Source organism: Etheostoma spectabile, chromosome 3 (genome assembly GCF_008692095.1).
Source record: "Etheostoma spectabile isolate EspeVRDwgs_2016 chromosome 3, UIUC_Espe_1.0, whole genome shotgun sequence".
In the NCBI taxonomy this organism is placed as follows: Eukaryota; Metazoa; Chordata; class Actinopteri; order Perciformes; family Percidae; genus Etheostoma; species Etheostoma spectabile.
The window spans coordinates 23,553,600-23,558,334 of record NC_045735.1 but is presented as its reverse complement, the minus strand read 5'-3'; the positions used below and the strand labels follow the sequence as shown (position 1 = coordinate 23,558,334).

Sequence of the window (4,735 nt, the reverse complement as noted above, 5' to 3'; positions counted from 1 at the left end):
CACACACACATACATACACACACATGTGCGCACACACACAAACAAAAAAATTCCAAACAAAGTTTGTGCATCAGAACATGGGAGATGTTGAAGATAATGATGATGATGGAATAAATAAAGTATCTATATCCATATCTCTATCTATCTAAACAACATGTAATTTGTTTCACACTGCAATTGTCAACAATACATACTTAATATACTTCTACTTTAAATATATTTAAACCATACACATATACAAAGACATGCAATGCAAGAACAGAAAAGAAAAATCAAGACAATCAAGGTGACTCCTCACATAATGGAGGTGCTATTTCCACAACACACCAGCAGTATTACAGAAAACTGACATCAGCTGCAACAGTAGTTGCCCACTAACAGTCACGCAGTTTAGAAGCCCCATAGTCAAACAGAGATTTCATAAAGTTAGGAAGACACACTTACTTAACATAAAGAGAGGAAGCCAAGAAGCAGTATACAGTAACGAAGTAGCCTAAATATTAATTGTGATTAAAAAAGAAAAGCTTTGAGGAACAAATAGTTTACCACCCATGGCAAATCTGATGCTGGTGCTAAAATTAGAGATCTTTTTGCATTTGTTCATCATGAAACACTAAAGCGTCACAACATCCTCACAGAAGCAGTGCTGGTATCACATCAAGTCTTCAAGCTCATCCTGATGTACTGTAGTATATCTTCCGTGTAAGTGGAAAGAAAGTCCATCCACTACTTGTTCTACTACTTTCAACTGAATCTAGAGTATGAACAACAGCTGAAATATGAACTTAAATATTAGATATGTCAGAATATGCCTTGGATGCTGAACAGCAGCATCACCTCATGTTTGCAGCACTAAACACAAACCTACTCAAGTTTTAAAGTAATTAAAAGTTTAAAACAATTAAGTAATTTCACCAGTTAGTTACTTCTAAAACATAGTCATTCAAATTCAGCAATAAAATGTCATTAACTCCACTGTTTTTCTTTTTTCATCATTATAACAGGTTCCCTGCTATTTCTTAGAATATAAGCATAGACAAATTAAAAGAGAGATGCTTACATAGTTTATGTTGGGTTAGAAGAGATACAGACAAACAAGGAGAATAGAAACATAAAGCAAGAAAGAGTTGTACTCACTGCCGGCTGTATGTGAAGAAAGAGGTCAATTCTGGTTTTTCAGTCTGTCCTGTCCTACACTCTGACTCAGGCTGAGTGCATCTAAAAGGGAGAGGGGAAGCAGCGAGAGAGAGAGAGAGCGAGTGAGAGATAGTCCTCTCAGTGAAAGTGAGAGTTGAGCGCACACTGTGAGAACATTTGTGTGAGACAGATTTAGACATCCAGCTGTGTGTGTGCGTGTGTGTGTGTGTGTGTGTGTGTGTGTGTCTGATACAGACAAAGAGAGACAGATCACACCATGGACACGTCTAGGTGTGTAAAAATAAGTGTATTTTGTGCACATAGGGGATGTCCTGGAGATGCTGAAACAGCTGAGCTGGATGTTTGCAGCGTCACACAGTCAGAATGCAGCTCACTAGCTGAGTTTTCACCATTGATTTCCACCTGGTCAGACACGTACCGACCAATAAGACACACATTTTTTAATTTCTGTATTTGCCCACTCCAGACCTATAGAAACTGATTTTGCAAGATAGTTTAGGATAAATCTGACAATTGATAGTGTAGAAATGACGCTCAGCATAAGTTCATTCAGAAGACTTCTATGCTTTCATTCTCCTCTTTCTCTTTCCTAAAATGATCAGCTGATTCTGGGTGTTTACTCTTCAGTTTAACTAACCAGAATGTGCCATGATTTCCATGAGCCAATTACATCATTGCATCACTGCTTTAAAATCTGTTCTCCTCTCTCCTGCTGTCGGTTGTCATTTCAGACAAATCGAGCAACCCTCCTGCGACCCATTCACCTCCAGTCACCATCATTCACAGCACCCAGGGTCCATCCATCCAGACCTTCAGGCTTCCTTCACCACCACCAGTGTCTAGTCTCTGACTTGGGGAGATTCCTGCCTTCTCATGGCCTCTCTACCCCTTATTAATGAACATAACGGTGGAGTCTAATTGCTAAAGACTGTACTTTTCAACCTTGTGCTTCATATGATGAATAAACTAATTTGCACGTTTCAACAAAGTCTCTCCTGATTGAAATGTCAGTTACAGCCAGGTTTTGTTAAGTTGGTAAAAAAATCAGTGGGAAATTAGAATGTCTATTAACTCATGTGCAGTCTACTGTACCTGAAACAATTTTTTCTCAAACCTTTTCTTCACACAAAAGAATATAATGCACCACTTCAGACTTGTCTAGAAACAGATTTTGGGGGAGAGTTTAGGAGAAATCAGACCATTTACAGTGTAAAACGATTGGTTACAGACAACACTTGATGCTTTTGTCCAGTGGGTTGTAAAAAGAAGGAAATTAGAAAACTGTCTATTATCTCTTGTGAAGTCTACGTGAAACAAGGGCTTTCTCTGGACTTCTTCTTTACCGGAAACAATACCATGGTAACAATTGGAACGACGGCTTGACTGGACATATGACGTGACAGAAATCCTAAATCGGATTTGAAGCAACTGCATAATGAACACATGGCGGTCGACTCAGCACGTTGAGTTACCAGGATGATCAGCTTTACTGAAAATACATCTGTTACTTTGTGGGCACGCACAAAACATCAACTTACTTAATCAAAAATCAGGCTTCCTGTGTGCATTTTACACGCATGCATACACATACATATTACATGCACCTGCGTATCTGCCTGTACCGTGTGTGTGTGTGTGTGTGTGTGTGTGTGTGTGTGTGTGTGTGTGTGTGTGTGTGCATATTTTACACATCTTAATAGTATCTGTATGCATGTGTGAATTTATATGCATGGTTAGAGAACATGTGTTTTCTGCTTGTGTGCATCATATTCTCTGTGAAATAATGCAGAAAACATCTATCTTGACATATCATTCTGTTTCATAGTTATTTATGAATATTCACTGTTAAATGAATACGCTACCGTTTGTTGAAATAGGGTTATTCATAGTCTCCACTATATTCATATAGGTGGGCAAATGCATTTTTGTCTTAGTCCATGCATCGTCTCAGTCCGGCAACACCGCCGCTAGCTTAGCTTTGCGTAGTGAATGGAAGCCTATGTTAACGGTTAGCATGTCATGAGTAAAAGTGACCCAACAACAACAAAAACAAAACCTAATCACTTCTTGTGGCCTGCGGATTCACAACGAGTACAAACAGCAATAAAGATTAAGACTAGACAATTTCCTAGGCAGATATTGACTCGGGACCATATTGGGTGGAAGTAGGCCACAGCCGAAGCACTCAGACGTTTTTTTCCCTTTTTTTATAACTGTTCTTTTATCTAGCCTTATTTTCAGCTGTCACTATTCTATTCTATTTGATATTTGAGCATTATCCCAATCCAGGGACAGACTACATACAGACAGGACATCCTGGTGTAGCGTGCATTGCTGCTGGGCTTGTGGGATTAGAGACATACATTCCAAACCTCTGAAAATGAGAATTCTTTGCTGCATGATGCACAACATAGCTTTTGTGTGTAATTTTTGGGCACATGAGTTTGCTTCATGTGCCCATCTGGACGTGTGTGTCCTTAAGGGGTTTAGATGGAGGAATCACATGTGTAGTCTTCTTTAATAGTGTGCCTGTGTGCGTGATGAGTTAGCATTTATTTACCTGACTCTGTTCTATATACACAGGTGCATTCATTAGGTGTTTTTGCCTGTGCAAGTGAGCGTGTGTGTGTGTGTGTGTGTGTGCGCGTGCGTGTGTGTGTGTGTGCGTGTGCGTGTGCGTGTGTGTCGTGTGTGTGTGGTGTGTGTGTGTGTGTGTGTGTGTGTGTCAGGAATGTGACGGTTTATAAAGTTATATAATGTTCGTCTAAGAGGAGATTCAGATACTGCCTCCGGTTATCACATGCACACAAACGCACACATGCACATACAAAGCCAAATTGAATGTTTGAGTAATATAAGGTGATATTGGGTTGAGAAAAAAAAAAAAAACTCTCCTATAATTAACTAAGGATGAGGGGGGGCAAAATGGGCCAGAACTCACTTATCATTTATGAGGCATTTGTCTCACAAGCTATTAGTTTCAAAAGCTATTAGTGTAGCCCGTGACATGAAGTTTGCTCCTGGGCAAAGGAAATATTTCAGCCTCATGCACATTTTCTCAAATTTGCAACTTTACACAGCAGAGGAGGATATATATTTATATGTTATACAGTGGCTCGAGAAAGTTTACACACCCATGGTAAAGTTGATTAAAAAGAGGAATAAAAAAAAACATCTTTTGGAAATTGATCTTAATGCCTTAATTAAAAAAAAATGTAAAATCCAACTTTTTAAGGACACCAATTTTCTTTGTGAATGAATGAAATAAATAAATATTATTCCTTAAAACACAGGGGGGCATAAGTTTACACACCCCTATGTTAAACTCCCATAGAGCACATTTTTATTTTTAAAGACCAGTCATTTCATGGATCAGGATACTATGCATCCTGATAAAATTCCCTTGGCCTTAATGCAAATCAAACCAGATATTAAGCTAACTGAAATAAAACCATGCCAATCTCTAGGTGTGTTAAAGGGTATGTGATGATGGGGGGTTAGTTTAATTTCAAAGGCCAAGGTAACTTTATCAAGTTGCATAGTATCTTGGATCCATGAAATAACTGGCCTTTGAAAA

General features: G+C 38.8%; 1 long non-coding RNA gene across 2 annotated transcripts in view; it reads right to left on the bottom strand.

Annotated features, from left to right (window-relative positions):
* LOC116675366 (uncharacterized) overlaps window positions 1-4,735 on the bottom strand; it is a 30,378-nt gene that overhangs the window by 17,850 nt on the left and 7,793 nt on the right. The window contains exon 2 of one of the 2 annotated variants that reach the window (XR_004328394.1): window positions 1,138-1,218. This is a non-coding gene — a long non-coding RNA (uncharacterized LOC116675366). Of the gene's footprint in view, window positions 1-1,137; window positions 1,364-4,735 lie in introns of those variants that run through there. The other variant, XR_004328393.1, reaches the window with a different exon arrangement.